This window comes from Dreissena polymorpha, chromosome 2, assembly GCF_020536995.1.
Source record: "Dreissena polymorpha isolate Duluth1 chromosome 2, UMN_Dpol_1.0, whole genome shotgun sequence".
Lineage (NCBI taxonomy): Eukaryota > Metazoa > Mollusca > Bivalvia > Myida > Dreissenidae > Dreissena > Dreissena polymorpha.
Window position 1 is genome coordinate 133,946,468 of NC_068356.1, and position 12,978 is coordinate 133,959,445.

The 12,978-nt window shown below is 33.8% G+C and overlaps 1 long non-coding RNA gene across 1 annotated transcript; it reads left to right on the plus strand.

The window, feature by feature from the left end:
• Positions 1-6,069: 6,069 nt before the first annotated feature.
• On the plus strand, positions 6,070-7,232 carry LOC127870441 (uncharacterized). Its single transcript, XR_008044823.1, has 2 exons — positions 6,070-6,387; positions 7,070-7,232. It is a non-coding gene; the product is annotated as an uncharacterized LOC127870441 (long non-coding RNA).
• The last annotated feature ends 5,746 nt before the right edge of the window (positions 7,233-12,978 follow it).

Here is a 12,978-nt window from a genome sequence, read left to right on the forward strand (position 1 = left end):
GCATCTGAGCAGTGAGAATTTTCGACTATCTGACCAGTTTTGGCATAATTTGCTAGTATATATCATAGAAACATTGTTATTTTACAATCATGAAAAGCATGAAAACAAACCAGATCATTATACAACAACATAGTCAATGTTGATATTGTGTCCTTACAATTTCGAAAATATTTTCTCTGTAATTGTATTTACGTCTTTAATATGATACTTTAAACGCAGCGTAGAAAAAAACAATTCAAATTTAGTTGGCCATAGTCCCTTTTCCGCCACCCTAGTGTTGAAACATAACCTTTGCCCCTGAAACTTTGATGACAGGGCCATAGGTTTTGTGTAATGTGTGTATCTTAAACATGAATAATGAAAAAGAAAACAAAAGATTTTGAGAACATGCTGTGGCGTTGGTTGAATGATTCAACACCCACGCATACACCAGACACCTTTTTAAATGGATGGGTCCAGAGGGGCATGTGCTTCCAATTGGAAACACATCATTTATGCTACTTGTAATGTGAAACAAAGCCTGCTTGTTGCTAAAGGCTAAACAGTGATCGTCAATCTTAAATTGAGTGTTCGCAGCTGACCGGTATAATATTCAGATACTTACACACTTTTTTTATGTATTTCAATCAAGAATGCTAAGGTAAGGTATGTGTGTTACATACTTTAAGTTACAACACCTCCTACAATATTAGGACTTTACCTTTTGAGTACTAACACAAGAATTTTGCATTCACTTCAAAACAATTTTCACAATATGAGGACTACATTTGGAGGAGTAAAACGGATTCTTTACAGAATTCAACTTACAACAACTCCTACATACTTGAACTCATATTAAAGTGAATATGAGGACTATAACTTGTTGACTAACACAATTGCTTTGCTGATACCACTCATAAAAACTCTCCATGTACTCCAACAATACGAGGACTTTACCTTTTGAGGACTAACATGTTTTACAGAATCCAACTCACAACAAACAAACTCCTACAGCATCAGGGCTCCCACTGCCATTCGCAATTATCACCAAATGCGAAAGTTTTAGAAAAGTGGTGATAAAATCTTATAATTTGCGAAAACTACTGGCGCTTATAATCAATTATATGTTGAGGCCAAAAGAGCAGTCTCTGGCATTAGTTGCCCCATTTACAGGTCATGCAAAGTTGAAAATTTAAAGTAAGGAGCTAATAGACATTAAAATTGTTCATAGATGATTCCTTGATTAATAGCCTTGTGCTAGTTAATTTTGCTTCTGCAAATTTAAATGGATCATAAATATGGCACTCAAGAATGAGAAAATGGGAAGAGGTAACCACTGCTAAAATATAGCTATTTTCCTGGCACTAGCAAATTGCCAATAAATAAGGGACTCATGTACAGGTCGGTTTTGGAATCGCTGATGTTAAATAGGATTTTAAATGATTTATATATATATATATATTTGTAACCAAGTATACATTTGATTCAACATTAAATTGCTGAAAATTTACAAAAAAGTAAACAAGTTACTGAACATTACTGGTTTAATTACATTTTTTGTAAGTTAATACACCTGTACAAAAAAAATCACAATCATAGGGTTTTATTTAACTTTTGTCTTAAAGAATTGAAATGCAGCCTGTTCAGTGTTTTTTTCGTTAAAAATCGCGTCTTGTTTTCGGCCCCATTCCCAATTGAAAAAGTATATTATATTCTTCCCAAATGGGACCTAAAAATTTACAATTGACGTTTTCCTAAAAAACATAAAAAAAAAATTTTTTTTCTTTATAGATTTCAACATTTTGTATATTTCTCATCCAGCCATAAATATGACTAAATGGCTCATATTTTTATAAAGTGGCAAAATAAGGCGTCAATGTGTGGCAAAAGAAAATTTCAACCTAGCGAGAGCCCTGCAGTATGAGGACTTTATATTTTGAGCAATAACTAAAAAAACAATATTTTACAGATTTCAACTCACAAAAAACACTACAATATGAGGACTCAACCTTTTGTTGAAATGTTCACAATTTTTAGATTATTCAAGTCATTATAAATTATTTCAATATGATGACTCTGCATGCACCTTTAGAGGCCAGACACACATTTTCAATATAATTCAAGTCACACTTAAAACAAATCTTCATGAGCATTTGAACTTTTGAATTATATCAAATTTTTGCATATTTAAAATCTATTATAGTGCGGGAACGTAATACTATCACATTCACATTATTGTAATAAGTATCACATAGTAGCAATGGCATGCAAATGATAAACCACTACTGTACGAAAGAAAGCATGTAATAACTTTCGCATGCAAACGTAATAGATACCGCTAAATTAGACAAATTATGTGTAACAATTATGCCATTGTATTAAACAGAATATTAAATGTTCTCTTGATAATCCAATTTAATTAAAGCCACACACAAGGTGTCGCAAGGAAAAAACATGATCATATCGTATTTAACCAAGATTGAAAGAGTGTTGTGCCAGATAAATATTTCGGGATTATTTTTTACTTTTTGACCACAACTATTCTATTATGCGGACATGTAACACTGCTTATTTTCAGGTACATTCCGTAACTGCTGTGTCTATGCAGACCTATTTCGAACTACAACCGGAGAGCCAGCAAGCGGTTTGTTTACCTACCTACATCATGTACATGTATATCTTAACCGGTGTAGCGTGAGAATTGCAAGACCGTGAATTTCTTAAGATAAACCGGAAGTCTTGCATTTCTCACGTTACTCCCGTAAGAATTACAAACCCGCTGACCGTGAAAACATTCAGACCGATGTCCGATACAAGTAGCACTTATTTAATTTGAATTTGTAGTAGTTTTGTTAATATTAAAAGTACAAAATGACTTTTATATCAAGAATGCAAAAAACTACTGTTCGAATTGTTGTTATTTCCGGACATTAATGGTGAAAGTTATTACTGGTTAAAATGAAAACGGTCCCGAGGTAAAACGGCCTAACAGGTTAAAACGGTCACTGTTTAAAATCAATGTGCTTACAACCGGACCCAAATTTGTATGAATATGTTTATACTGAAGTGTTACCACAAGTATACTTAAAACGTTTAGATATCAAACATTTTGTGAACGCTTATATGTGGAAAATATGGTTAATTCTTAAGGAATTAAGTATCTGTAAGTGTTTAGATCGAATTATAATGATTTGTTATCTTTGTAAAAAAAATTTTTAAATCCTGCCAAAATTACTTAAGATCAGGGACCTATACAAACAAAGGGATTAGCAACCTCGCGATATCCCGTTACAGCACGCAAAATAAACCGGTGCGCGAGATTTGATTATCTCGATCGATTGTACCCTGTCTAGCGATAATGCGGCTACACGATATCGATTGCGAGGGATATCGCTTATTTAGCGTGTTTTTAATCTGTTAGCAATAGTCCCAGATGCAAGCTTGTAAATTACATTCAAAAGTGTTAATGGCCTTAGGTTTTTCAGAAAATGTCTTGGTTTATTATCTTTAGGTATACATGAAATTATACCTTGTTTTTGAGTATCTGACATGGTTCCAGAGGCAAAACCATAGTTGAGGCTCCTCACTATAAAGTGACCTAAATCTTTCCAAAAAACTTAAAAAAATTCTGCTGTAAAGCCATCTGCTCCTGGGCTTTTGTCATGCTTCATATTTTTTAAAGTAATTGATATTTCCTTGAGAGTTAGAAGTCCTTCTAAGGATTGAGATTGTGCAGTACTTAATTTAATAGTGTTTATGCCTTTAAGGTCATCATGTACAGTGTACGAGTCATTAACAACAGTCTTTGTACACAATGTTTTGTAAAATTGGGCAGCTTCTTTAAAATACCTGGATTGTCAAATAACCGTTGACCTTCATCGTTTTCAATAAAAGGGATGTTTTTATTAGATGAATATTGTGTTTCTAAATTACAAAAATATTTTGAAGGTTTTTCGCCTTCATCAATCCACTTTGCCTTAGCTCTAATGAAAGCGCCTTTCATTTTCAAATTCCGTATGCCTAAGAGTTCTTGTTGCAAAAGATTGAGCTCATCAGTGTTTTCATTTGTTAATTTTTGTTCAATTTCTTCAATTGCTTTTAAAATATAATATTCTCTTTTCTCTTTTTAGATTTGAAGCTCGAATATGATATGGTTTTACCTCTGATTTCCATTAATAAAGTTTCTAAAAACAGTTGATCATTTAAGGTAAACTGTATTAAATCAATTTCTATAGTATTAAGATATTCAATGTTATACACAGGTAAGACATATTGCTGCTTAATTTCTTCAATTATTTGTTTCATACATTGAATATGTTCTAGGTCATAAAGTAACGAATAATTAAATTTCCACAGGCCCTTTCCATGTTCTATATTGCTAAAATTCAATTCCAAAGTAATAAGGGGGTGATCTGATTTGTAGCTTGCGTGCACTTCCGATTTCCTGATAAACTGACTTAAATTATGAGTTGTTAAAAAGAAGTCCAATCTGGCTTGTTGGATAGTATTAGGCTTTCGCCAGGTGAAACATTTTGCATCACCGTTTATTACTCTATAAGTATCTTTTAGGTTTTTATCATTGATTACAGAAGATAACAATTCCTTCGACTTCTTATGATTATTCAATGCTTTATAGTTGGCATAATCAATATTCACATTAAGTACTAAATTAAAATTCCCACATAAAATATAAGACTCGTTTCCTATGGTCTCTATTATATACAAAAGTTTGCCATAAAACAAGGGAGTGTCATTATTTGGTACATAAAGGGTGCACAGAGTAAATCTATGGTTATCAATTGTTAAATCTAGAATTATTAAGTTTTCCTTTGTGTCTTTTTCTTGATTTTTTCTTACTAAAAACTAGTAAGTACCCAGGTATTGCTTGAGTTTCATTCATATAAATAGTAGGTACCAATTTAATATCAACTTTCGATCTTTATTTCAGAAGTTCGAATTCTTATTTTTAAAAAGGTACCTAGTAATTCGCGACAAGCATAGAATCGTCAGTTACTGGTATCGTTACATTTTGTGATGAGTAATATATTAATTATGAAATTTGTTGATGTCAAAACATGTTTAAAGGTTACTTAATTTTAACAGACGTACCAAAGATAAACAATAATGCAACTTAAATTTCCTTAAGTCTCCAACATATATCGAGGAACATCAAACAAATTGTGTACGTTTGCATTTGCTTGATTTAAATTTGTTGTTATAAAATCGCAAAATCACACACTGTGTTAGTTTCATATAGATTAAATGAAATATGAAGTAGCTATCGTATAATTTCGTTCTGATATTGAATAAATACGGATGCATTATAGTCCCTCATTTCTATGATTCACCGAGCTCAGTGGAGTTGAAACGAATTAAATGGCTTATAAGACTGATTTTTTTAGCTCATAGCTGTGGTCGACGGCTACATCAAAGAAATACAAACCGGGATTTTATCTGATTTTATCTAAAGGTAATACATTTACTGCGTCATATAGATGGCGGTTGCACATTTTATTTTAATTGCGACATTTTCCGAAGTAATCAACAATTTAACGACGTGCAGCTCTTTCCGGGCTACTGAACATAATTGGCTACTGACTATAAAAAGGGGGAAACGTTAGATTGTCCTGGAATATAAATGTTCAATAAAGAATTGCAGAATGTAACCGAATGTGAAACGAAAATGTGAAAATGTGAAAATGTGAAAATTAAAAATCCCATTTTTTGCTGATACACATTGGTGCCCATCAAAATTGCACAGTTAATGTTGATTCATCAAATTACGAAAAGAAATTACGTGTGCGTGTTTATCAATCGTTTTGCTCAGCATTTATGCATCAAATGATACACCGCAAACCAGTCTAGAATGATGCATATATTCATCAAATTTATGACTTGAGCGGCGTTGAGAGAAAATGTGCCATAAGACATATCCGAAAAATGTACCTCAAGATATGCCTCTGCATCCGTGTTCTCTGATGATGAGCAATATTGTCCGCTAAAGAGATCACGAAACATTGCGTGACTTTATAACAGACAGGTTATCTCCTGATCAGACTTCGCACATCTTTATCTTTATGGACTGAAACGCCAGACAAGCACGCTTACTATACGTATATTAAATTTTAAAAGCGTATATAAGTATTAAATAACCACGTCTTCTATCTTATATGTTCATGGTTGTGTTTGTTTATCACAAACTATTTTAATAGTGGTATAATTGGTTTCCTTCTTATGTGTTTATATGAGAATATATATAAATATCTCGGTTCACCCACAGGACTTGTTCTGGTTAGTTAAAGGTCTTCTTCTTGGAGGCAAAGACAAATCAACTGTGCATCAGTTTCTTTTTGATAAGTTGTGTTTGTTGTGTACAGTTTCTAATTTGACGAGTTAACTACCAACCAAGTAAGTGTAGCTTTGCTTTTGACTGAGTTGATAAGGGTTGCCACATAATTAAATAAAAATAAATTTGAATTTCTTTTATTCAATACTCGATTGAGCTCAGAATATTTTCATGGAAACTAATCCCTGTTTAGATCAGAGGCTAAAATAACGTGTTTGTTTCTGGATGCATTCGTACAATTACAAAACCTACAGTTAATAAAGAGCCTATTATACCAGATACATTAAAAAATTGTCAAACGTTTGTTTCTTAGGGCGATGGTTCTTTTGAGGATCTAAGATGCGTTTAACTCTTTTTTTCATCATGCTTTTTTCAGAATAAGTGAAAATGTGTCTGATATTGGAGTCAGATATTGCGTTTTTAGATAATCACTGTGAAAATAGAGTTAAAAACTCTAAAACGGACACTTGAGGGTTGCGTATCCCGCTCGTGGTTACACGAATCGTTCATTACTACCGATTATTGTTTGGGCATGTGCACATCTCTTGATTGGTGTTAATGGATGAAAATATCGCTGCTGCTTTAAACAAAATTAATGCTTCACTGTGTGCACTTGCATGATTTTGAGTTAAGGCTTACCATCATGTGTATTGATGGTATTGCGCTATTCGCATGCCACACATGTGGGTGTTTTATTATACGTGTAACGACATGTCCTACAGAATTGATATAATATCGTTTCAGTTCTTTAGATATATGAGAAGGATGTCGCAACGTTTACGGAAGTCTCGAGATTCTTCATAGAGGTCGATCGCTGTTGCACATTGAAGACGCACGGTCGTCAACAGAATTGTGTGTTTTTGCATTTATGTGTAAAAAACTGTCAAATCCAAACAACCTCTCCTGATATAGTTTGTTTTATTATTCATATCAAGGAAAGAACTCGTTAAGATAAACGAGGATAATAATCATGATTTTATGGATGATGATGATCATCTTCTTTATTAAATACGCGTTACTATCATCATAATGGTGATGATGTTGATTGCGACGACGACGACAACGACGTCGCCGCCTCTGATTGTGGTGGTGGTTGTGATGATGATGATGATTATGATGATGGTGGTGATGATGACGACGACGACGACGACGCTGATGGTGGTGGTGGTGATAATGATGATATGATGATGATGTCGACTACGACGAGAATGACAACGACGCCGCCGCCTCTGATGGTGGTGATGATACTGATGATGATGATTATGATGATGATTGTGATGATGATGATGATGATAATGATGATGAGTTTAGGAGTATTTTATAGTATTTTGACAAAAGAGCATGCTAAATTTACTCATAACTATCAGTAAGTGCACTTTGTACTCGTACCCCACTTAGATCGGTTACACGTGCACAGGATGTCGGAGAGAATAAACTGACCGCATTGATATGTATTAAAAAAACTATTATTTAAAAATCTAACACTGCAACCCATGTTTCTGTAAAAACGTGTGGATTAAGTCGAGATGTTTCACCAATAGCGTGGATTATAAGCGCTGTTTTTTTGATAGCAAAGAAATGGGCGTCTTAAAAAATGTACGGGACTACTTATTAACAGCAGTAAAAATCTGGTAAACACAGAACATGTCCACATGTATATCCTAATTGCGGTAAAGCAGTTTTGTGAAGTTCGCCTTCCATTTGCTTTTACAGTTTGAAGAGGTGTGATGCAGAACAAATTTATTTTGATAAAGCCAAGGTACTTTACGTGGCTGAAAAATAACAGCAAATCTTGTATATAGATAAGTAAATAAAAGCGCTGAAATTAAATGAATCATATTGGTAACGTATAGATCAAAATGATACCCATAGGTTAGCCTGTTTTGTAAAACAAAAAAATCGTGTATGCGTTTTTGTCGGTTAAAAACTTATTTGGATAAGAGTTTAAGTTTTTCGTGGTGAAACCCCAACTTCTAGTCACGAGTCATTCACCATGGCTAGTCGGTACCATAATGATTGTGCTGGTTTCTTTGTTAAACAGTGCAATAGACACTGTATTGTAGTATTGCTTTTTCTCTGTTGGTAAAGTATTGTAATCGTCCATTGTTTCAACAACGACATGGAAAAAGTTCAATTTTGCTTCATACCTAACTCGATTGTAGTGGCATTAACAGGTATCAACACTGGATATTTAAGTCTCTAAATCATATAAATACCGTACAAAGCATTATTTTTTTAACGAACTGTAATAGTATAAATAGGTATTTGCAAAATTATAAAATAAGCTTTCTAGTCTGTTCAATTTAATCATGTATATCATTGTCCATTCGACAACACCAATGATACAATGTGGTGTTATCGTGATAATTCTAGTTGCTCCCTAATCAAATCGCAAACTGATTATTTGAAAGGATTGTTAACATATTTACAAACTCAACGTGCGAGACATTAAGCATTGCACTGGTCTGTCCCTCCGTAAATGCATCCGTCCGTGCCGGATTGTGTTTGCAACTGATATTTAACTGCTGGGTGGATATCGCTCAATCTTTTACAACTTAATGGCCTTGATAAAGAAAAGATCTTAAAGAAATGAATTTTTGAATTGACCAGTTTCGGCATAAGAATGATATTTTGTCTGTTTTTTCCACTATACGGTAACTGACGGATTGATATCGCTCAAACTCCAAAGTTGAGTTATTTTAAAGTTCGATAAAAAGTAATTTTGCGACACGTTTTAGCAGAATTATGGCCGTTTGTCTGTGTGTCCTCTTTCCTCTACAGAATATATAAGCTCCAAAGTCGTGTGTACTCGACTCCTCTTAATGTGCTTGACGTGAACATAGAACGCTGTTTTGATGTTTAATGTTGACGGCTTTTAGGTACCCATTTCTTACAAACCGTATAATGACATTTGTCTCGTTGAAGTGTAAATCACTCTGATTATTCGACATGCCGTGAAATGTATATTCCTGCATCGAAACTGAATTAGTAGGTTGGGGCGATACAACGCTGTTTTATACTTATTTCGCCCGATGTTTAGGTAACTATCTCCGATAAATTAGAATTTTCTTGCATGAAAAATCGTGTCACCTTGAAAATCTTTGTACTGTTTCTCACACTGACTTGGTAACATGTCGTCCTCAAAGAGTTGTTCACTTATAACGAACTAAAATGTTACACAAGAGATTTACGCTTTATCTATCAAACTGATTAGCTCCCTTCTATCAGCCACTTAGAACATAAGTTTAACGTCAAAACGAAATGTTGTGTTGTCACAACACGCCGGGTATGCGGATACTTTGATAACAGATGGCACTTCGATACCAGATAACAACAAAAGCCACGCGCGAGAGTTGAGTTCGTCAGCTTTTTTGCATTTATGTGCTGTTCATTTGGTTTTCAGACACGTAACATTGTTTGGTCGATTAATGGTATAGTACTTTGTATTGCGGAGCAAGAAATTCGTGAAAAAAACAGTGGATTATAAAAAAAAGGGATAAAATTTCATCAATAATCATCAGAAATGCAGATTCGCTGTGGAATACTGTTTTAGTAAGCAGGCAATAAATACAAATGTATGTACCGACGTATATTAAAAACAAATTACCGAAACATGTTCATATCCATTTGGAATATAATATTAAAAGGGAAAGGGAAGTGTAAAGGAAAGTGCTTCCTATAAGTAGAGCTAAATATAAAGGGGGTTTTCCAATCTCTTTTAAATTTTGTGGCTACGCATTTGTATCGCCTTCATGATGCGATTCTTATGAGCACCAATGACAAAGGATTTTATGAGGTGTATTTGACGCTTTAAGACCCCTTACTCCCCTTATATAGAGGCCTGCTATAAGTTCAATTGGAAACAGTCGTGTTGATCCACGTGATCTGTTGTATTTTCAATTCTCTTAAGGTTCATGTAGAGGCTTCATTTTGAAAAATGTGGGACCCCTAGCATTGAACTCAAATTTGACTAAAGGAAGAGTGCCACATTGATAATGTATACATATATGCTTTAATGGATGTTTTTCCTTCAAACTGCTACCAATTTTGTACATCAATGTATCATAACATCCACAAAATCAATCAAAATACAAAGCGATTTTAACGCTAAAATATACATTATTTTCAAAAATCTGAATCATGTTTATTCCACGTATTTCGGCGGAAAATCATATAACTAGTGAATAATATCGACATTGACGAGGGCAAGTTACGCTAAAATAGTAAAAAAAAAAAAGTTTGCATATCTAGAAATATCAAAACTCGAACACATGTCATTTCATCACCATGGTAGCAGCCATTTTTAAATTAATAAAATAGAAAGAAACATGCTAAAAACTCACTTATCGCCTAATTGACATTCCAAATGGTTGACGATGACAAATGCATTGGATTGTAATCTTTCCGTTGATGTTTGCAAACTGCACGATCAGACCTCATAAACACTCAAAAGAATAACTATGTAAGAAGCATTTCACCAATGTTTACAATCGTTGTCGAATCACATGTACTTTATTATTGCGCATAAAATAGTACGCTTACAGACTGACCGAAAGATCGGTACGTTACTCCGTTCAATTCATCACGGTATACTATTCTATTGTTAATATATAATAATACATCGCTTTAACAATCTAAAAGTAGAAATAATTATTTTAAACGGAGTTTTTAATGACGAAAGTGAAAACAACGGAAGTTGGATGGATATTTTGTGAGATGCACTTCGGCTCCAGAAAAACAATACAAATTACTAGTAACTAAAAAAGACGTGTGGGGGACAATTTTCAGCTGGAAAACATTTGAAATATGGTAAGTGATGATATCTCTACGTGGTTATTTCTGTTATTTAGTGCGATCTCTTGCTGGTTAATGTTAATAGTTGTTTTACTAGTTGCCAACCAACTGTCAAAATAAGTATGTGTTATCTCAGGTATGTGTATACACATACCCGGTTTTCTCACCACTGCACGTGGTTTCGACCGATTTGTTTTGCACGTTTTTCTACGGATCACAGCGATGGCCACGCTTTCAAATGGGTAGAAGGAATCGAAATATAAAATCAATCGTTTTGCCAATTTCTTTATATTCCTTTACAATTTTATATGTCGTCTGCAATCTATTTCAATTTGAGATGGTTTTAAATTTGCAATTTGGTTGAGAGGTAAATAACAAAATTGTTAAGCCTTTGAAATAGAATTGTGACTCTTATTATCCACCATACCTGGATTTTTAAAAAGTAGTTACGTTTTAGTTATTTGTAGAACTATGTTTAGGATATTTATCCAAAAAAGGCAGTTGAATAAAAACTCATTTGTTGTTTGATGACAATAATTTTCTGTGAAATGTTGCTAACTTGACCTTGTATATGTATATAGCTTTGTGTTTATTTAACTTAAGGTAGTGCATATCCTTCCTAACTTTAGATTGAGATTTTGTAAATTAGTGTAAAAAAGTATTGGTTTTAAAGCGGGTCTATACGATTTTGTCAAATATTGATGAATTTATACAAACTGTGTAAAAAACTTATTATATATATATATTTCAATATAAATTAAAATAAAAGTTAAGAAGAAGATGTGTCGACAAATGCGAATCAAGCCAGATATTTAATTCTGAAATTGAAAACGGCTGTACAGCCGAATTCGCCAGCATGTATACCATACATGTACGATGTGGATATAAACTTACGAGGGGTGTTCCAGAAGTTTGTAGATTTTCGCTATAACTTTCATTTGGTAACATAAATGGACAAACAAATAGCATGTTAAGAATATTTCGTCCTTTCCAAATCTACTCTCCAAATATCATGGAAATACATAAAACAATAAATATATATCAGAGATTTAAACATGTGCACAATGCGCACACCGACGCACGTGTAACGTTTCTGTTCAATGACGTTATGAAGTTAACTCCTGTCAAATCTTTTCCACATAATCACCTCCAACGCGAATGCACTTTATGTGTCGGGAAATCCACTTGTCAAAAGTGTCTCTATACCAGTCAGCGTCAAAAGACGACACGATTCGCTTTGCTGCAACTCTAAGTTCCTGTTTACTTGCAAAGCGAATACCGCGCAACTGTGATTTAACTTCCGGGAAGACGCGGAAGTCCATAGGGGCCAAATCCGGGCTGTAAGGAGGACTTAGGCGCTGTAACGTGAAATTTGTCATAAACTCTGTTTATCAACGACATTTAAACCAAATTTAAATTCGCGTAACGCTCATACTTATAATAAAATACACGCGTGCGCCGCATGTCGTTACTGAGGTCTCTATGGCAACGCGTTTCAAACGCGTTTTATGGAATTCATGCATTTTTAGCTTATATATAAAGTCCGTGATAATTGGTTTGTATAATATGTAAATTTCATTGACTTTTACCAGCAAACTAATAAGTTATAGCGAAAATCCACGAACTTCTGGAACACCCCTCGTAGTTTAACGGTTTATAATACAAAGACGAATGCTTCGGTTATTGTAGGAAAATATGTACGTCACTATCGACTCGCGGCGCTAATTTGTCTTTGCTGCATTTTATGAAATTCGGCTTTAATGTATAATTTTTCTTGCCTATTTTGTGTTACATTGTAACATATTTTATCAATATATTACAATTAAACACATAAAAAATCGTATATACCCGCTTTAAAC